Source organism: Mustela putorius, unplaced genomic scaffold (genome assembly GCF_011764305.1).
Source record: "Mustela putorius furo isolate JIRA1106 unplaced genomic scaffold, ASM1176430v1.1 tig00003988_pilon_pilon_pilon, whole genome shotgun sequence".
NCBI lineage: Eukaryota > Metazoa > Chordata > Mammalia > Carnivora > Mustelidae > Mustela > Mustela putorius.
Window position 1 is genome coordinate 12,058,369 of NW_025422127.1, and position 22,443 is coordinate 12,080,811.

The 22,443-nt window shown below is 48.3% G+C and overlaps 1 long non-coding RNA gene across 1 annotated transcript; it reads right to left on the reverse strand.

Annotated features, from left to right (window-relative positions):
• Positions 1 to 1,983: 1,983 nt before the first annotated feature.
• LOC101688582 lies at positions 1,984 to 21,771 on the reverse strand. The gene is made up of 4 exons (XR_201410.3): positions 8,585 to 21,771; positions 8,233 to 8,341; positions 4,112 to 4,215; positions 1,984 to 2,815 (listed from the first exon to the last, which is right to left on the reverse strand). It is a non-coding gene; the product is annotated as an uncharacterized LOC101688582 (long non-coding RNA).
• Between the last annotated feature and the right edge of the window lie 672 nt (positions 21,772 to 22,443).

Here is a 22,443-nt window from a genome sequence, read left to right on the forward strand (position 1 = left end):
CGGCTACTCTCTGAGGTACAGCTCAACCCATATATTTAAAATGCTGTATATTTAAAAATGCAATATATTTAAAATTTATTTTAAAATATTTAATATTTATTTATATATTTAATATAAATTTTAAAATGCAATATATTTATATTTTAAAAATACATATATTATATTAATATCTTATGTTATATAAATATATGTTAATTATATAATTAATTAAATCATATAATTATAATTATATTATAAATTTTATAATTAAATGTTATAAGTTATATGATCTAATATATAAATTATATAATTTAATTATATAATTCATAATTATTTATAGTTATATATTATTATTTATAATAATTTATACATAAATAATATATATTTTATAATAATGAATAATTTATAAAACATAATTAAAATAATCATATGATTGTATATTATAATTATATATTACTAATATATAATTATATATGAATATATTAATATGTATATAATATATGTAAATATACACAATAATATACATATTGATATATGTACACAGATATATTATATATGATATATAATTAATATCTATAAATATAATACATTAATATATTAATTATATATCATATAATATATATTTTATATATATTTAAAAATGCAACCTTGTTTATCATTATCTTTAAAAATTCATGGAAGTAAACTATGATATTAATTATGGATTTGGCTATGTTTTGACAAATACAAATAACTTTGTGTTTTATAATATTCACACAATCTTTCTACACTGATAAACAGTGCTGCACAGTACTCCTGAACCAGGTAGAGTCATTATACACAGTGCAGTTTAAAGGAAGGAAGGACACCTTCAGCTCACCAAGGATTTTTCCCTAACCCTCTCTACCATGCTGCTTCACACCAGGCTCTTCCCAGCCTGAACCTTACTGCATTCAGACGTGACCTGGGACATATCATTTCCTCCTGTGCTGCTTAATCAGGCAGAAGAAGCTACAAAGATCTGGATGAACATTAGCTCTGAACTCTGGAATGATGATTTTTTTTTCCCTTTATGTTGGCTGCTAAGCAAATGAACAGACTTTACTCTTATGTGTTCAAGGAGAAAAAAAAGAAATGTTTGCCTTAAAATAGGCACCCACCTCCGAAGGCACTCAACCTGGGTATGGAAAAGTGTGTGGGATGTGTTCACATCCTGCATAACTTAGAGGAAATTTTCTTGGAATATACTGTCCACAGGATGCAGCCCTGCCTGGCCTTGAGTTAATCAACCAGAGTGCCTGATGGATAAATAGTCCGCAAATAGCACTGCATCAGCTTCAACCGTTTGTGAATGTTCTCTACTGGTGAGGCATTGAGAATAGGGACTTCCTTGGGGTAGGAAAAGAGCTAAGGAGAGAGATTATAAAGAAAAAACAAGCATCCTGGAAGCACGGAGACAGCTCCTAGGCCAGCTGCTCCCCAGAGATTCTCCACTTCTAGTTTTAAATGGCTCAGCAAATGTTTGCTTCTGCTGTACTGTGGGATCTCAGCCATGCGTTCCCTTTTGATGGCTCTTAGTTTCCCTCTCTGCAAAGTGGATGGCTGTATTCAGTTTTCCCATTTCTTCTTTTCTCACGTCCTCCTGTGAGGCCCTTAGTGAAACATGTATTCAGAGATTTGTCAATGAACTTCCATGTCTCCCATTGCAGACAGAAGTATTAAGTATTTTTTAAAAGATTTTATTTATTTATTTGACAGACAGAGATCACAAGTAGGCAGAGAGGCAGGCAGAGAGAGAGAGAGAGAGAGAGAGAGGAGGAAGCAGGCTCCCTACTGAGCAGAGAGCCTGATGTGGGGCTTGATTCCAGGACCCTGAGATCATGACCTGAGCCAAAGGGCAGAGGCTCAACCCACTGTGACACCCAGGTGCCCCAGTATTAAGTATTAATCCAAATTTGGCTTCTATTACCATGTGGCACTTACAGAGACTTATAGAAGAGACAAGCAAACAACACAGAGAAAAACTCAAAGGGATCAAGCATGTATATTTAAAAGCGAATATTTAGACATGAACACAGAGCCCATTCCATCAGCCCACTCACATACACAGAATCGTACAACTATATAACTACAAGTGCAGGTAGTAGTGAACAGACTAGAAGAGACACAGGGACAAATGTTCACACAGCCACTCTAGAAACCAAACAGACCCACACTCACCCTTGGACATTCTTGTCATCATTTCCCATGGCAAGGTGAGCTATCAAGCCAGCCTTGACTTCTGGCATGTTACCAGCCCTGATCTTCATCAGAGGTCATGACTACTGGTGGTGGACTACAAGGACCCAAATGCACATTTCCTGAAGCACTATGTCCCGTGTGGGGAACCTTGGGAAGAAGACAGTCCCCACCCTCCCTCCCCCGGCACTGCAGTGAGGGCTGTGTGAAAAGTGAAATAACTCCATGTGAAAAGTGCTATAACGGAAGTGAGTTCAGGAAACTTGGTCCATTTCTGCCCTCCCTAACTCTGGGAAAAAAGGAGGGGGGGACAATTCTCCTTCATCCTTCATAGAATGAAATGCAGGCCCAGAGATATCTGTCTAACACAGGTGGGCTGTGGCGCACGCTGTCTTCTGGCAACTCTCTGTGGGGACGGCTCTGCTAGTTTCAGTCCTTGGGTCCAGCCCCATTAAGTCTGCTTCTCCTGCTTGCTCTTCAGGTATGTCTGGTGGTAGCAGTTGAGGAAAAAGCCAATGACACCGAAGGTGTGCAGGAGGACCGCCATGTCGAGCCCCTCAGGGAAGGGGGGCTCAGTGAAGAGATTGTAGGAGTGGGCAGCAGTGGCCACAAACGGACCCTGGGTGAAAGAGAACATGAGAGAAAATAAACAGGAGAGCACTGAGCAGCAGGGTTGCGGAACTGGAAAGATGTTGCCCTTGATCCCTCCTGTCTTCACCTCCCTGTCTGCCAGCAGGGGGCAGGCCTTCGGTCGCTCAGGAAGAGAAAAACCTGGAAGCCTGGTGAAGCACTGCCTCCATTTGCTCCTGACTTATGATCCAAAGAGTCTTCCTGACCCCCTCTCCTGGCTCTGGTGTCCAATTTACCCCAACCCAGCCATGTCCTATGGACATTAATGATAAACTCAACCCATCCCAAGCCCATGAGGCCCACCTTAGGTTGCCACCATCACCTGGCAATGATGTTCCCCAAACCACAAGGCACCCAGTCACCTGCAGGATCACTCAGAGATCTCAGGCTCTCGGGATATTAGTGCTTTGAGGGGATACAGCCCAGCCCCTTCACTTCACTGATGGGACTAAGGCCTGAAGTGTGGAAGTCACTTGCTCCAGGTCCCACATCATGTCAGTGAGTTAAGGTCGGTTCTACTATTAACAAGATGGAAAGCTTCCAAGATGAGAAACTAAGGAAGACCCAGTGATGAGATTGGCTTTTGTTCATGGCCAAATACCTCATCACAGGTTCAGACAAGGTCTCTGGAGCTGACGGGTCTTCCTTATCTGCTGAAGGATGGTTAAATGTCACTTCCACTATGGGTGGAGCTGCACAGGGCCCTGGGCTGGCCAGTCCATGGTGCAGATATGTGAAGACATGGACCAAAGCTTCAGCATCTCGATAAAGGAGGCTACAGAGTAGGGAGGGAAGATCCAGGGAAATAGTGGAGCTGGACCTAGTGATTTGGGTTTTTGTTTTTTTTTTTTTTTTTTTTTTCATGTTCTCATCTTCTATGCTGCAGACAGCATCTCTGCACACACTACAGGGAAAAAATCCCTGGGAGGGTCCTATCATTAGGAAGTCTGGCATGAGCTATCTGAGGTCATGATTGTGGGTTGGGGTTGATGGGGTGCCAAATGAGAGTGCTTATAACTCCCTCTGTACTGTCTGGGCAAATGTCCCTAAGAATCTCCAACGGTCCCCTCCCTCATGCCAGAGAGGGTGGCTGGGAAGCTCTGATGAACAACGGAGATAAAATGGGAGCAGAGGTCTGGTCTCATGACCAGAAAAAAAGGGGAAACTTAGAACCAAACCCTTGTTTATAGGGATGCACACCTCACAAGCTGGGGACTCAGCCCAGCAGAGAGGGGCCTGCCTTACAAGGGCCTAGAGCAGGGCTTCCTGTGGCTGTATCACTTACCTTGACCCTGTGGCACATATCTGACTCCAGCCCATGGGCTGAAGAACATGGTAGATATGCAGGAAGGTGATCTGCTCTGGCTTCTTACATAATATGAAGAAGACCTGGAGAGAAAGAAAAAATGGTGTCAATTCTGGGGATCTTCCTTCTCCACTCTTCTCCTGGGACCTCAGCTGCCTTGGACAGGGTGATTCTGCCTGTTTTACTGAAGGGGAAACTAAAACTCAGGGGGAATAACACTAGTCGAAGACTTGCGTAGCATGTACAGTGTGCCAGATACTTGGCATGTTTAAAGTATGATATAAACCCTCATAATAGTATATGTTTTATACTTATCCCCATCTTACAGATGGAAAAGCTGAGGCACAGAGAGGTTAAACAACTTACCCTAGGTTATTTGGACACAGTCTATCTTCAGAGACTGTGTTTCTTCCAATATCCTATCCCACTTCCCAGAGCATTTGGAAGAGAACTCAGGTATTAAACACCCAGCCTAAAACTCAGGCAACCATAAGACAAACCTCACATGTTCTCTGCTCAGACTTCTTTGGGCAAGTTTTTGATAGGAAAAAGCCCTGTCCCTTTCATCACTCCCCCGCCCCCAAATTATGACCCTAGCCCCAATCCCACTCAGGCCCACAAGGTTTCTGGATTCACAAGGAATGTTTCTTCTTCTCATTAACAGCTAAGAATGGTGCTTGCTACCTGATGATCCTTGTCACATAATATCAGGGTTTTAAATTTGTCTTTCCATTTTCATTTACATTAGAGCCTGATTGCTCATGGGGGAAAATGCATACATTTATGCAGGTGCATGAATTAAGGGGGGGTTGTGTGGGAGTCTGTGGTAGTGTGAGGGGTTACTAAGATGAGTGTCCTTCTGCCAGGTAGTGGGACCAAGGTTTTGCTCTGAGATCAGCCTCAGACATGGCCACCTGAGAAAACCCCAAGAGCATTCAACCAAAAGGGCACTGGAGGGAAGGGTTTGAACAGAGCGCCTCAGAAGCCTCCCCAGACACAGCTAACAGAGATAACTCCATACAAGTGTGTAAGATCCAAAGACACCTTAGCACTTAGACAATTCAAGGACCTTGGAGAGGCACTCCAGCACACTTTCGCCATCTGCTGGACAGCAAGGGAAAGTTCAGTTAGACCCCTGTTGGCGCTGGTGGTGCAGCTGTCCTGACAGGGCTGGCTTCAGCCCCAATCACCACCGTTCCTCTGTGCCCCTGCTCCCACAGTGCCCACCTGTCTGCACAAAGAAGCCTGTTAGCACAGGAAAAGGGGGAGAAGCTACTGGGAATGTTAACAGAAGGACTTTCCAAAGGTGCTCCGGCTGTAGCCATGCAATCTTAATGAGCGCACAGATTTTCCTGGTCATCATGTTTGTTGGAATGCAGATTCTTAATCAGTGCACCTGGGGTGGGACAGGAGAGTCTGCTTTTTTAATAATTTCCCAGGGGAGCTGATGCTGCTGGTCTGGGAACCACACTGTGAGCAGCAGGACTTCAGCCGATCATTCCACATCCCTTAATTCAGAGTACAAATCACTACCCGGTGACTTGTCGAGCCTCAGCTAGATTTTTTTTTTCTGTTTCTACGAGAAAGTTTTTTGTTCTGCTTCCATTTGAACAGAGAACAGCTAAAGATAATGAAATATCCACCACTTAGCTAGCATCCAGTGTGTGCCAGGCCCAGAACTAAACACTTTCATACGTTATCTACTTCAATCATCTTCCAGTTGTTTCTTTTTATAAAGTAGGTATTATTACCCCCATTTTATAGATTAAAAAATGGAGGCCCACCAAAGGTAAGTAAGCTGCCCTTGGTCACACAGCCAGCAACTGGTGGGGCTGAGATTCAGACTGAGGTCTTCCGGTCCTCTATGGAATCAGTCAGTTCGCTGCCTCCCATCAGAAGTTGGCACCTCCCTGATCAACCTCCAGTTTTTAAAAAGTGCATCCTAACAGTCCTCTCTCCAGGCCCAACACTGCCATGCCCTGCCATCCCGTTATCCTGAGCCCACTCAGATGGTCCTCTCCTGGCTGGTGGAAGTAGCCATAGTTAGCCAGGAGTGAGGTGGCCATGAGCCAGGAGGAAGAAGAGAGAAGGAAAGGCCATGTTCCCCTATGAGACCCACCTGGCTCAGAGTCTGCGAGGCTCAAGTCTCCTCCAGTCTTGTTCTGGGCATCACCGTCCCACCCTAACCCTCACTGAGACTCGGGGAGTGATTGCTAATCAGCCAACGCCACGGAGTGGCTGGAACGGAGGCTGGGACTCGCATACATTTTGCTGGTCTCTCAATTTTTTAAATGTGCACAACTATGGACCACACAGCCACAATGGGCACCTACTACGTGTGAGACTCTAAGCTAGGTGCTGGAGTATTAGAGGGACACCAAGCTGTACACACAGCAGCCCTGACCTTAAGGAGCTCAAAGGTTCACGGAGATGTTGGAAACAATCTTTACTGGGATGAAGAGTAGGAACCAGGAGGTATTCCTGAAGCTGGTAGCAGACTGGAGAATGAGGAAGTCCTGGGCACACAGAGGGGGAGGGGAGGCAGCTTCATGCTAGGGGAGGAGTGCCTGGACCTCTCTTAACTCCGAAGGATCAGTGGGAATGCAATGGAGCCTTCTAGGAGGGAAGGAGCAGCAGATGCGGAGAGAGAACAGATTTGGTTAATGAGGGGTCGTGAAGACTGCTTTAAGGAGCTTGAAATGTATCACTTAATATTCATATGACAATGACAAGTTGAATAGTACTAAGCACTTCCCCATGCTAGATGCTGTTCTGAGCACCAAGCCACTTTCCATAAAACAAAACAGACAAAAAATCCCTACCTTGGTCATATAGGCCAGGGGAGCTATATGGAGGGCTTCTGAATAAGAGGCGGCCATGGGCGTGGCAGATTCTCAAAGCATTATGGTGGCAGCAGAATAATTTGTTGCCACAATTAAATGACAAGCTCTCTGGGGGCATGTCTCCTGTCGTACAAGTTATCTCTACCTTCCACATGGTGCCGGTCAGTACGCTGGGCCTGATTTTTCAAAGAGAAGTAGAATGTGGCCCTGCTTTGAAGCACTTGCCTCTGGGAGGGGAGGCCAATGAATCTGCAAATCATGAGACGGCAGAGTGTTGGTAAATGCTTAACAGGCTCTCAGGGTGGGAGGGGGCAGGCAGATCTGTAGTACTGGCCAGCTCAGTGTAAATGCTCCCACCACGGCAGATCCCGAGATACGGGGCAGTCACTGAGCGTGGAGCTGGGGAGAGATGCTGCACAGGGATGCAGCCCCAGTGCCCCGCAGAGAGCGAGAGGCAGACGGAAACCCAAGGCGGGAGACAAAGGACCCGGCCTTAGCAAGCCGAGGAAGACTTCAGGAGAAGCCCGAGTCTGCAGGACGTGCAGGAAGTTGTCGGGGCACCTGGGAGAAGCATTTCTGGCAGGAAGTAGTTTTATGCCAAGACCTGGGGCCCAGGGGGCAAGGCTGTGGGCTGGGGAACAGTGAGGCATTGGGGGAGGCAGGGGTGCAGGCTGCCGGGGCAATGGAAGGAGGTGGGGTGGGACAGGAAAGCAAGGCTGAGCCAAGAGGACTGTGGGAGGCTTCTACAGCCACCCACAGAGTCACATTGCCCCTGATTCAGGGAAACCTTCAGAAGGCCATGAGTTCCCTTTGGTGGGTAGTGTCTGGAAGCAGCACAGAGGACAGAAGGGACGTGGGCATTAATGAGGAAGGGAGATCAGTGGGGAGAAAGAAAGGTAAAGGTGTGGCTGTCAGGACCTGCTTCTCAGGCTGGACTGCTGGCTTCGTCCCTTCCCAGCTGGTGCACTGAGGCAGAGGGGCTGGAGGTGGGGCGGCAAGCTCAGTGGCCAGAGCACCTCACCCCTCTGTTCCTCTGGGCAGTGCTGGTATGAGCAGGTACAGGTCTCGGAAACCGCTTAGAGCCGCGTCTCACCGTAATAAGCACCTTAAAATGCCAGTGATGATGACCACTTTCTCCAGAGAGCTTTTCGGGACACCATCGCTGGGTCTCTGCCCCTCCTCCCTGTCCCTGGCACACACTTTGTGGCCCGGTCTGCCCTGAACTGTAACCACCCATTTCCACGGCTGACTCCCTACCTAGAGCGGGAGCTCCTGGAGGGTGGTCGTGCCTTCTCCAGCAGCGACTCTGCGGGTCCTCACAGGCCTGGAAGCCAGCACATGCCCAGCGCACATGCTGACCAGCAATCTGCGGAGAGAGAGCAAGGTGTCTGGGGCTCAGAACACTGGGCAGAGATCCACAGAGCCCGGGTAGAAACAGGAGATGTTGCAGGCGGTTTCAGGCGGGAAGAGGGGGGAGGGATAATGAATTTTATCTTGTTTCCACTGACCTCTACTTTTCCATTTAAAGAAAAGGATAATGGGAGGTGGGATCTGTGTCTCTATAAGGAAGGCAAGGTCACCAGAGATGGACCAGAACCCCAGCTCCTACCTGTGTCCACTCCAAGGCTTTTCAGCTTTCTGTAGAGGAAGACCATGGTCTCTTGTGCACTGTCCAAAGAAGGAGGCCCTTGAATTCTGCCGGACTCCACTGGCCTTACCTCACAAAATAGGTCCCTGAGAGAGCCATCAGGCTTGGGTTGTGGATGGTAAGGGGTCTTGCCAACTTCAGAGGCTCCCATCCAGATGTGAAGCAAGGACTTGCCACCATCAGAAGAGAGAAGACAAAAAGAAGGGGGACAGGGAGTGGCAAGTGTACCAGAACCGGGACTCTGTCCTCAAGTCTAGCAAAGCCAAGGGGCAGGGAGACAGCCGAGCTGGCCACCATGCCCACCTGCCCCGAGCCCCCCCCTTCAGCCAGTTCCCAAAGCCTTGCTTGTCCCCTTCTCTTGTTCCTCAAGATGTCTGGCATCAGAGGGGGTGAAAAAACAAACAAAGGTTCCCATCAAGTGACACTATCCTGTACCTCCGTGTTCAAAGGCCCAGGTTATTTATTCAGAACTTCTCCAGGGCACCGGCCATTGTGAGCACCGGTGTTTCTTGTCCAAACCACCCGCTTTGGTCACTCTCTCCCTCCCTCACCACACAGCTAGCTGAGAGTCTACAAGTTTCCTTAACCCCTCCCCCTGCCCGCTATGACCACGGACTTCCGGCCTCCCCACTGTTCCTGCCTTTGGGCATTGGCTGACCACCCACCATGCACCTTTGAAGAGACTCCACTGGCCATCACTTTGCTCTAATCCTCACATCCTTGGCTGTTCCACTTGGGATCAGCTGTCTCTGCAAGGCCCCCCAGATTGCAGGGCCCAAGGGTAAGGTATGTGAGCATTGTGCAGGGAGCAAGGGGGAGGGGCACGAAAGCTCTGCTGCTTCCTCTTCTCTGGAACTATGGCGCCTGCTCTTTCTGAGAGCCGGGGCTCCTCCTGCCCCTCACTGGGCCCAGCCACATCCAGTCCCTCTGAGGCTTAACTTACTGCTGTGGCTTCTGCGCTCCTCTGGTCAGTGATGGAAGCTGCTTTGGCTGGCGGTGGGTCCGAGTGACAGGTTCTTAGGGCTTCAGGGTATAGGGTGTGCAGATGGCCTTACCCTCAGAAGCTCTCTGTACTCCTGTGCTCTGACCTGCGGACGAACCCCAGCCCCAGCCCTCACACACACACTCACACTCACACACTCACTGAGAATCTGGAACTGAAGATGATGTCCACGTGCTGGCCGGGCACCCTGCCCCTATCACAGGCTCAGGGAGAAAAAGGACAAGAGGCAGCCCAGGTGGAAGGAAGATGCTCAGAGGGTGAAAGACAGAAGGTATGGCTCAGAGAAGGTGGGTAGAAACTCAAGGAGGGACAGTGCCCACATGGAGGCCAACTGTTAGCCCACTGGTCCCTTTCATATCCTAAGCACCCGTGGCTTGTACTCTTCATTCTTAGTACAAGCAGTCCTCTTGGAGAAGAAGGTGTTCGTGGAACATCATGCCTCCTCCAGGGATGGCCATGCTTTCTAGGCTCAGGCGCATTTCCTTCCTCCCTCTGTTCCATGTAGGTCCAAGGACAAGGGTTAAGTGCACACCCTTCTCAGCCTGCTCTCTGCTCACCAGTAGGCTGAAGGAGCAGTGGGAAATCAGGGTTCCCACCCCACCTCTATGAACCTGTGCCTAAAAGAAGCAACTGGATACACCCTTTCCTTTTTTGATCAGACAGGGGAAAGGACCACGTTGAGAAGCCAGATCCCTGAATGAGGGGCCAGCAGCCCATGCCTCAAGCCCCACTGCGCTGTGATCCCAGGGGTGCTCCTAGAACCAGGCTTTTAGAACATTGACCTTAGTTTCTCCGCTGGTAAGATGGTACCCTTGCAAAGACTTGTGAAAAATCATGTCTATGGAAGCCCTGGAATATCCATGCTCAGGGCCCAGAGGATTAAGGGACTTGAAGAACCAGAGAAAATAACGCAAAAAGCCCACTAGGAAGATTTGGTTTAGAGACCTGACTGATCACACACGCTCTGCTATCTGTCTGTATGTTCACGCGACCTGCTACAGACCCTCTTGCGGCCCCTGCCCTTCTCTCCATCTGGGACTGTTTCCTAACTGGGTTCCAGACAGAAGACAAGTCCTTCTCAGTCATACATCACATGGCACTTCCTACAGAATCAAAAGGAGCCAGCTAGGACTTCCAGGTTTGCCCCTGCTGGACTCTCCCATTGTCAGCTCTCTGTGCTACTTCTGGGACTCCATCAATCTGGTTTCCTCGCTCTCACTGGTACACCCACACCCATTTCCTTCTCTGAGGTGGCCACGCTTGGTCCTCCACCTCCATCCTCCTGTTTGTGGCAGGTCCCTTCTCTGCCCCAGAGGCCCCCTCTAGCCTCCCCCTTCCCATAGCAAGCACTGTCTACCATGGAGGTTAGCCTGTGAGTTCGGTGGTCCAGAGTAAATGGTAAGTTCCCTGTAGGAAATGACTCCCTTCTACTTTTAACAGGCTGATGGGACCCCTAGAGGTGATGTCAGGAAGATGGAAACAGGGGACTTAAAAAAGTCATGGTTATCACTCTGCTGACAGCTCGCACCTTGAGTCTTCCTTCATAATGCCAACCACTTACACATGGACCTCCTTACAGTGGTCAGGGAAAACCCTTGGAAAATCCCCTATATAAGAATATAAGATCTGAGACGTCATGGCACCACTACTGGGAAGTAGGTGACATCAAGAGAATGGAACTAAGAATTTTAGGGGAAACACACTACAGTCTAGTGCCTTTTTGGAGCTCAGCATAAATCTGTTATGAAGGAGGCGTCCACTGGCCTCATTCTTTAACACCCCTTGGGTTTATAGATCGTAAAGACAGGCAAGGCTTGTCTTTCCACATCTCGCAATGGTCAAATAAGATTGTGACTAAATGTCCACACGGACTCCTTCTGTACCAAGCCAAACAATAAAGGGCAGAATACCGTCTTGCTCCTTCCTCAGCCTTTACCCATTTTGCTCAGAGATCCCTGGCTTCCCCGAGTGCTGAGCAAGCTGAGCCACCTCTGGGGCTGTGAGGTGAGACAGGATGTCTGCCTGATGACAGAGGGCTATAAATTGTGCATGTGGGACCCAGCATATGCAGGAAATGGTAGACTTATAAACCTGTATCATAACAATGGCTACTACTAAGGCATTACCATATGCCAGCCACTGTTCTAAATGCCATACACACCAGCAGGTATAACCCTCAAGACCCCATGAAGCAGGTGCTATTGGCACTGCCTCTTACTAATGAGAAAACTAAGGCACAGAGAGGGTAAGTAACTTGCCCAGTATCACACAGCTCCTATGTAGCAGGGTCAGGATTTAATCCAGACAGTTTGACTCCAGAACCCACACACTTAACAAGTGCAATATAGGGTCCCTTCAGTGTCCTGCTGTATCACAGCTTGGTTTATTGGGATGGGAAGGATCAACATGTGGCCCTCAAAAAGAGGAAGTCCCAATTTATCAGACTCAGATACAAATTTTCCTATTCATTCTCACAGTACTCCTATGTAAGTAGAAATAAAAGCATCCTTCCCCTGCCCCCACCTTCCTTAATGCCCATCCATTCGTGTAGATCGGACCAGGGGCTTCCAGACTCTTGGAATTCAAAGGAGGGACACTTCAGCCACTTCCGTGTGGAGAAAGGGAGGTTCTGGAAAAATAGCCAGGTCCTCTTCATTTTGAACCAAAGAAGTATGTTTCCTCTCTTCTGTCAATCTCTCTCCCCCTCTCCCAACTTCCCCTCCTCCTTTTCTTCCTCTTTCTTGTCTCCCATCCTCCAGGGGAAGAGCTGGCACAGATTTTATTGGAATAGAAGAGCACCACTGCTTTTTACAAAACATGGAAAATGACCACCATAGATCACGGGAATTTCACCCTCAGCTCCAGCTGCATAATTTGGACCATGATACTTTGTTGCTCGTGCTGATAGGAACACTGGCATCATCCCACCCCCATCTTCTGTGAGGGACACCCCCAGAAGCATTCACAGGATCTTTTCTTTCTCCACTGCAGAGACACCATCAAAGGACCATTGTCTGCCTCCACCCACCATCCCTACCAGGACTCTAAGTGACACCTCTTCACTATCAACCCCCCCACACCCCGAAGGGCCAAATTTCCGCCACAGAAGAGAGATTCCCAGGTGCTGATCTTGGCTCTGACTTTCTTATAGTCTTCACATGCCACACTCCTCTCATAATAATGCAGTTTACTCTTTTGTTTCATTAATACCATTGTTAAGTTGCCACGACATTTCTAGAGGGGCATGCAGGAGGCTGTCAAAATAAATAACGAGGCATGCAAGCCATTTTTGAGCATCTGTTACCTACTGCTGTGGGTTTGGTGGCCAGAATCAGGCCAGTGCCCCTCCACCATCACCCACGCAGCCTCCACCACCCGGCTCGTCTGGTTCTGCCAGCTTCACGAAGGCCCCGTGACGGTTTGCACACCTGGCTGAGCTACATTTCTCCATCCTAACTCAGAGAGACTAGTTCCAAACCTAAAGACCTCACCCCTAAATGGAATATGCCTAAAGACAAGATGAGGGGGAATGTGTGTGTGTCCACACACACACTTGTGCCCACACAGTGTATTAAACGTGGCGTGAGCCAAGTCACTTTATTTCTGTCCGTATTTGCCTTGCGAGCAACCATGGGGTTGCCCCAACCATACCCATTTCTTTCCACGTTCCTTCAGCTATTCTCCCTTGCTTCCCTTGCAAGGGAGGAAGTCTGGAGAGTGCAGTACTGGGAACGAGGGTGGGGAAAGGAGCGGAAACCCCACACTGCGGACTAAGAGGGGAGAGGAAAGGGAGGTGCGCGGTGGGCATCACGGGAGGAGGCACATTTAGGAGGCCCCAACATGGGCGGAAATGCCGATGTCCACCAGCCAGCTGAGCATCTCCCTGGACCTCAGGGAGCCTGACATGTCAGCACAGACCTTCAGCCTGTCCCTTTCCCATGTGCTGACAAAATGCAGCCCCTTGGGCTTTGCAGGTCAACATTGGCAAACATTGCTGCACTCTGGCCTGGTTTCTCACATTGCCCCTAGATATTTCCAGCTCTGATGCATGTTGGGGAGGGGTACAGGCTGTGGCTGCACCCATGGCCTTGGGCAGCCTCCCCTCCACAGTTGAGTTTGAGCAGAGAGAGCTCATTGTAACATCGCATACAGGTGCCTTGGCAAGGCGTTCCTGCCAGCCTCACAGATGCGGTAATAGGTCCTTGTACAGTGCGGGCCATCACCAAGGATAACTAAATCATTCATTTCATTAGCAACAGGGTTTGGCAGATAATTGTGCACAAGGCAATTATCAGTCATGCACATTCCAGGAAGGAGTGCGGTGAACTGATTTTCAACAGAGCTTCCAGGAGACATATGAGACAAGCTTGAAACCACCCCTGAGTGCTCTCCCACCAGAATGAACTTCTCTTGTCAGCCTGTGGCTTTATGGCTTTATGGCTTTTATGGTCAGAGCTGGAGAGAGAGAGAGAGAGTGAGAGAGAGAGAGTTCGGGGTTGCTCCTTGCATAGAGATTCCTTGAGAGACCTTGGCCTTTCTCTCCTCTTTAGTAGAATAAGCTCCACATTCCACCATGCCCAGTTGTGCCTCACTGCACTTCTGGTTTTCACCCCCACACCCCCACCCCCCGACCACAGACATCTTCTGAAATCACTGATTTTGTCATGTTAGCAGCCTGCTCAGGAAACAGAAGTTACTCATTGTCTGCAGGTTTTAAGCTCAGCTCAGATTAGTACTAAAATCCTTCTGAGTGTATCAGCTGATGAACAGATAAATGAAATGGGGTAGGGATAGGCACATCATGGAATATTATTCAGTCACAAAAAGGGACGAAGTATGGATTCAGCCTACAACACAGATTAGTCCTGAAAGCATCACCGAATGAAAGAAGACAGTCACAAAAGGCCACTTTTGTGTGTGATTCCACTTATACGAAGTGTCCAAAATTGGCAGATCTAGAGAGTCAGAAAGTAGATTCATGGTTTCCAGAGGCTACGCGGCAGATGAAAGGGGGAGATTGAGAGTAACAGCTGGTGGGCATGAGGTTTCTTTTTGGGGTGACAAAAATGTTCTGGGATTCGATCGTGATGGTTGGCTCGTAACTCTAAACATACTCAAAAACTGCCGAATTGTATGTTATTAAACAGGTGAATTTTACCGCATTTGATTTCCAAAATAAAAAAAAAAAATCTCCCCTGACCCCAGGGCATGGAGTCAGGCAGGGGCCGCCAAGTGCTGGCTTGCAGGGCCAGGGACAACATGCCCTGGCACAGTCCTGGAAACCGGGACAGACATGCCATGGATGTTTATATGTCATGCTCCCTTCAAAGGGTTCTTTGGGTGACCCCGTTCACAAAACTAGTGGTTGGAGTGGCTTTGGATTATAAAGAAAGCATTCATTCTTTCTAACGTTTCTCTTACTGGACAAATGCTAAATTAGCTCCAAATTCTGAAATCCCCTTCTCCCCCGAACCTATTCTAATTTCAAAGGTAGTTTCTGGGGCATTCCAAGGTGTTGTAATGTGGACCAGCAGACTTCCCCTTCTCATGTCCTACAAGATGTTTTTTTACTTATGACCAGAACTCTTTCCTTTATCTTCAAATCCTGCCATCCTACCTAATGAATCACTTGTCCAGAATTGAGACTTTCTCAGGCATAGATTCTTATGTCCAAATTTGTCAACTTGACAAGGGCATGTAAATGTGATTTGACTATTTCTGAAACTACTACTATGGTCATTTTTCTCAGGGAGTATGAGATCAAAGAATGAAGATATCATATGAAGATATTAGGAATTGTTTCTTTGAGCTACAAGGAAGAGACATTTATGAAGAGAGAAAACCAACATTGGTGACTCTTGTGAACAGGATAATATTGAACTGTGGGTGTAGTTTTAGATCTATTTGCTAAATAATTGGTTATATTTCTTCACAGTCACTCCTTGGGTGCCTCTCTGATTCTGCTTCTCCATCTGGAAAATGGGTGGAAAACACTCACTGGCCTGGAATTCTTATAGGATTTTCTTCCCTTATTCCACAACTGACTATTCACTCTTGAGAAAAACTCTTAACTGTTACTTTATTCTCCTCCCTCTTTATATTATGCATTCCTGTTTCATTTTACTGTTACCTGTGCTGAATTGGAAAGGGAGGAAAAGCCACCAATAAACCCAGTTTAGTATCTGAGTCTTTTTCAAGACCATCTGGGGAAAGAAGGAATTTGAGCTCACGGAACAGAGTTGAAGACTGTGGATTTGGGGTCCCTGAAGTGTAGAAGGACCTAGGGCAGGATTAGGAAGGATGACTTGGTCCCTGGGTTTGGCCCAGCTTTGCCTCTCAACTACCCAACCATCTTGAGAAGATCATTTTTGGGGGCCTTGGTGTCTTTTCTTGGGAAGTTAAGTGTCTAGAAGAGGTGGTTGGTTGGCATTGGGTCATTTCATTAAGTTGCATTGTTTACTCCATACCAACCAACCAAGAAGTTGGCTTTTCAGACTCATTGCCAATGAATGGTAAGCCAAGGTGCTTATTGTCGATGACTATGCTCCAGGGCCCTGTCTGTGGAGCTGCACTTGGCTAGCCCTGAGGTGTGTTAGGTAACCCTGGGGGGGGGGCGGTGAGATCTCCCATCTGCATTGAGTTCCTCTCCGAGTAAATCCGGTCTCAGCTGCTTGGGTGTGTTGCCATGACATAGATCTGCTGACACGGAGAGGGCAGGTGGACGAGGCACGAGTGCCCAAGGCAGGTGGATGCGGCCTGGGGCTGCCCAGGGCCAGGTCAGACTGCCAGGGGTGAAATCTGAAGACCCAAGTCTGCAAGGGCCGGGGTCCGGACGTACTGGGGAGGAAGGCCAAGGGATCCTTGTGAGCAGGGGCTATGTCTGTACCTTCCTGCTATGGCTAATGCTAGGGCTGGACTGCAAAGAGAGGGCCTGCCCTTTGGCACTGCTGCTGGAGAGGAGCCGGGGGCATCCACTCACAAAAGCGCTGGCACCACCTCATCCCATGTGTTATAAACATCCCTTTTGTGCTGGAAGTTCTGCCTCTGCACAGAGAGCCTACAGAAATGCTCACAAGGTCTGTGAGGAAGTCCCCAGAGTTGATATTTGTAGGGTGGGAGCTGAGGCAATCTGGGAGTTCACAGCTAGGAAGGCCAGGTGGGCACTAGGGGAGTGCACACCCAGGAACAGCCAGACACGAGAAAATGGAGCCCTGTGGATGGACCTACAAACCATGGCACTAAGGGGAAAAATAAAAAGCAAAATTAGATTTATTACAGAATCCTGGTTAGGTAATTAAACATATATGCCAATACAAGAAGACTACGTGGCTTGGATAAATGTGTACAAATACACATTAGGTGCCTTAGAATGTTTGCCTGTGGGGGTGGAGAGTGGGAATGAGAATCAAAGAGAACAAATACGGACATACATAAAAAAAAAAAATAAGTAAAACAAGACGAGGGTGGTTTAATGACCTGAGGGGTATGATGAACCCATCTCTATCCTGGAGATAAAAATAGAAAATAAAAACAAACAAACTAAGACTTGGCAGCTGGAAATTATTTTTTGGAACTTGTGTCTAGGACCTGGTGACCTTAAAATTTGATGTGCTCACTGTCACAAAACCTTAGTGCCATTATATCCTACACTTCCGATGTCACCAGTTCTCTCACTGATGGCAAATAGGAAAGGGTAATAGAAAAGGCAACTAGGAAAGGGTAAACAAGGAAATTCAGTGTTTCTCAGTGTGCAGACAGCCTCTCTGCTGGGATGGTTCCCACTCAGAGCAATGAAAAAGTGATCCCACCGGTCTGATATTATTTCCTGCCACACAGGATTATGGAGTCATTGAATTCCCAATTCAAAGTCACTCTTGGGAAGGACAGTGGCAACAAAAGTGGGCACCCTGAGTCCCCAAACCCCGGGCTTTAGGAAGTGCTTCTTCTCCCATCATCACTGAGACTGCTCCTCCCATCATCACCGTGGGTGGCCCCCAGCAGACATGGTCTGCAGAACCCATGTGTGGCTGCCTTTCACACTGACCCTGCGTTTGGCCTTGTGACTTCTCTGGCAAGTGCAGTGCCATCAGTTTTGATATGGACTTGCGCATGGGGCCTCAGACTCTTGTAAAGCTCTGGGGGCCCTTAGCCACCTCAGAGGATGGTCAGGTACCCACTGGAGACACTATGAAGAGAGAGATGCCTGATCAAGCCCTTCCCCCACCCCTGCTGGCCCAGCCATCCCAGCAGAGGGGTCAGACGTGTGTAAGAAAGCCACTGGGGACATTCCAGCTCTAGCAGCAATCCCATAAAGGGTAAAAACTGCCTAGCTGAGCCCAATCAACCCACAGAAATCACGAGAAGTAATAATGCATTATTGTGTTAAGCCACGAAGTTTTGGGATGGTTCGTTTTTTACAAAAAGGGACAGATATGAGAGCTGCTGGCATGGATCGAGTTCCTGGTTGGTGTCTACCAAGACAAGGGGAGGATTGAGAGGAGCCTCCACCCATGCCCAACAAACTAGAATGAAAACTCTATGAGTGGGGGGACTTGCGTATCTTGATCACTGGGTGATGTCCCTACCACCTGGAACCACCCTCCTCCCCACCCCTAGGAGGCACTCCATAGACCTTGGTTGAAGAAAGGAGCAAATGAATGGGTGGGTGGAACCCCAAATCTGGGGCCGGGAGTGTGTCCAGGGGATGACCCCCACGTGTTAGGCTAGTTTGGATTTCGTGCTGCCTGGTATTGCTGAGTCTCCAGGTGACCACACACACCTTCACCCACAGCATCTCAGGTCCTGTGGGCTCTTTGGGGCTTAGCCCTGGGCTGCCCATGCCTTTCCCTTTCTTACCACTAGAGGGCAGGTGCGTCGTTGAATTCAACCAGCCAGTTCAGCAGATCCAAAGGCACCTTGGGCTTCCCTGCTGAACAGAATACTAAATGGATCTGCCAAGATAAGTCTTATTCCAAGATCGCTACAGATGTACTAAGTGAACAAAGGCATACATCACCAGTCCTGTGACCTCACTCTAGCCTCCTTTCTGCTGCCTCTGCAGTGGGGAACCTCAAACAAAGGGCTCTGAGCCCCCTCTGTGTTCTGATTCTAGGCAATGTTGCCTTGGGGTCACCTTCCTGCACCCCACTCCCCAAATATTCCAAGCTGGAAAACTGTTGATGAGCAGAAGCTGGTCTGAGGAGTTGAGTAAAGAGGAAGATCTTAACATGTGCTCATGGGTATGATTGGGGTAAAGGCTGAGCAGGACCACATTGTCTTGGGTGCTTGTGAATATAACTCACCTTAGCTGATCCTCAAGGCATTTTGGAGAGGTGTGTATTATTGCTATGCAGATGAAGAGACTGAGGGTCAGAGTGGTCAGTTTGCTCAAAAGCACATGCCTGGTATGTGACTGAGCCGGGACTCAGACACAGGGTGGCCAGGCTTAAAAATTATGCAAACTCTGTTTCTCCCTTTCAAAGGTTTTTTAAGGACTAACATAAGTATCTATGGGACAACTCCTAGGACTTTTACTTTTGTGTTTCTTCCTCAGCCCTCCACTCATTTTGATTCAAGGCAGTAGGCACTAAGTGGCCTAGGCAGAGTCCCAGCACCAGGCAACATGGGGAAACAGTAAAAGTGTGCATTCCAGGGCAACAGATGCTGGGCATCTAAGGGACAAATCGGCACACACAAGCGCCAGGTACTAACAAGGCTTGCTTCAGGAACCTGTCCTGCACTGGGTAGTTCTCCCTCCTTTCTGGCTGCCTCGCTAGTGCTAGCAGCCAGGCTCACGTTCCCAGGAGACACAGTGGGGATGGGGCTCACACTGGGCCTGGCCAGAACACACAGACCTGTGTCCTCCCACCAGATGAGTGACAGACCCCTCTCTTCCTAGGAAGACTGAGCCCCAGGTTCTGTACCTACAACATCTGTCTGAACCCAGCTCAAACCAACATAATTGCATCTCCTTCTCTTGCTGTGTTTGCAGGAAACATTTTGCAGGAGGATGTTCCTTTTTCCCGGCACTCAGAGTTCCCAAACCATGAGCAGGGTACAGCACTCTTCTCTCTAACTGGGGCAGAAGGACGGGAGCAGCAGCCATCTACGTGTTTTTCCACGCACCTTTGTTAGATGGACAGGAGCACACGGGAACACTACCTCTTGGTCTACATATCATTCCTGAGATAAATGGGGTCCTGTTGCTGTGCACAATGCATTTTAAGGATGGGGACATGCCTGGCATGGTGTAGGTGCTCTGTGAATGCTGGCTGGACGAAGGGGCTGCAGGTAGGTATGTGGCTCATTTTTGACATAGTTGCCAGGGGCACCTAAAAATGCAGACCATCTTTGCTGGGGAGAGTGGCAATGTTGGGATCTTTCTCCTCTTGCCTCTTCAAGGGGAGTCAGAGGACTCTGCTCCTGATAGAGGCAGAGGCAGCATCCCCTGTGGGGGGAGGGGGGAGAGAGAATGCAAATGGAGAGGCCTGCCCAGGCGGCCTCAGCTGCAGCCCTTCCTGCCTGCGGGAATCCCCACACAAGGGCAGCAGCTTGTCCTTCTCTGCCCTCAGAGGCCGTGGTCATCGAAGAGGTCTGTGTCTTCCCTCTGGGCAGGGAATCAAGGTGACCCTTCCAAGTCTCTTTCAGTCTGTGAATTCCATAACCAGTGGGAGAGCCCAGTTCTCTCCTGGGGGGGGGTTGCCAGGAAGGGAGGAAAGAGGGGCCTAGATGCAGGTAAAAGGAGCTCCACCTTCTGTGCTCTGGGGCCTCTGGATCACCCCCAAGATGGCCCCTGTCCCAGAACAGTGCAGAGGGCCAAAGGGCATAGGCCTCCTGTCCTGAGTGTGAAAGTAGAGAGCAGAGCCTCCAGAGAGAGTGCATGGCAATGGCACCCTTGCCTGTGGTGCTGGGCTTCAAGGTGATGGGGGCGCAAAGCACTGCAGAGTTGCTGGTGCTAATACCACCACTTGGGGGCCAGGTTCCAGGGAAGAGCACATCTTCCCGGCCACGGGGCCACCCGGATGCACAGTGGTGGGGTCATACCAGCCCCACATGGTCTTCATCCTAAAATCAGAGACATGAAGGCCTGGGTGTAAACCAGCTGATCCCAGTCGAACTGGCCTGGTCTCAGCAAAGATCCTGTGAATATCACCCACAATCCGGGGCAACCAGTTCGCCTGGGACCCGAGCAAATTATGTCTCCTAGGAACCTCATCTTATAGGATGGGAAACACCTGTGTGCCGAGCTGCTCTAGTAACCGGATGGCACTTGGCACAGGCATGCCACCTGTCCACAAAGGCGCTCACCCACTACAGGCAGCCAATTTGGAACTCTGAAACCTGCTGGAATGAGATAAACACCCTCTGAGTGAAGCCAAGTGAAGAATGATAGGGTATTTGAATTATTAAGAATAAAGCAGTTCTCATCCGCAGGGTTTTCTTGAACTGGCCTTTCGTGGTAAGCATCACCCAGGGGGTTTTGCTCCCTCTCCTCCCTGCCTCAGAGTGTGAACTTATTTTTCCAGAATATCTAGCTGGATGAGACCTTATCCAAGCCCTTCAGGCCCAGTGACATGCCCACCTAGTGCAGGTGTCATGTCCAAGGTCACACAGCCACTAGTGGCCAAGGGGAGACCAGGACACAGACCTGTTGAGTCCGGACACACCATTTGGATTGATCTGATTTATCACAGTTCTTTCTCTTTCTCTGTCTCCCTCTTGCCACTCACACTTCCCAACTTGCACTGGAATGGTCTTTCTTCGGAGTTTCAGAAAGCCTGAGAAAGCAGAGATACCAGAAAGCAGACAAATAAAAAGATGGCAAGGGGAATCGAATGAACATTTTGCATGAGAAAATGAGCTGTTTCATTTCAGATCACAAATCCCAGACAGGTGGGAACTGTGTCTACTCTATGTCCCACTGCACCATGATCAAGCCCCCCACCCAAGCGAAAGTGAAGACCTGCCAGCCGTCACTTGGTTGTTTTTCTGCATCTCCCCTGTGCACGGCTGGGGGAGGCGTCCTCTCCTCTTCCCCAGAGAAAGATGTAAGCAAAGCGTTTGGGGCAAGTAAAGAAAAACACGAGGAAGGCCTCCTGGGCCATTCTGTAAAACTCTCTTGCAACTCAGATTTTAGGAAGATGAGGCCCCAGAAATAGAGACACCTTTCTAAATCACAGACATTAGTTCCTGTCCTAGGACTGCAACTTGGCTTTCCAGACACTGTCCCCATGAACAGTTACTATGGTTTAAGTATGGTTTAGCCCAGTGTTCCTCAAACTGCGGATAATGACCTATCGAAAGTCATGGAAGAAATCTGATGGGCTGCATAATTTTTAAAAATAAGATTAGACCACAACAAAAAGAAATAGGATGGAATAGAATAGAATCAGAAAACAGTAAGAGTGTGTTTCCCCAGAAATTTATCCCATAAGCATGCAGATATACACATATGAACAGATATACATGTGTATGTGTGTATTCATGGCACCAGGATGTAAAATTTTTTCCTGCTATAGGTTGGCATCAAAGAAAGTTTGAAAGTTCCTAGTTTTGCTTAGAGGTTAAAGTATAAAATACTGCTCTAAGTCATGGTTCTGATACTCCTATTACTGGGTTTTTAGACAATTGTTTTCACCTTTCTGAACGTCGGTCTCTTCATCTATACACTGAGAATAAGGATAGATTTATATGATTGAGAACATTGATGAAATTATCCGTGGAAGGTGTCAAGCGCTGTAGCTGACACAAAGTAAGGGCCAAGAGTATTGAGTATTAAGTGTGCATGTGATATTTTACACATATCCTGCAAGGACCC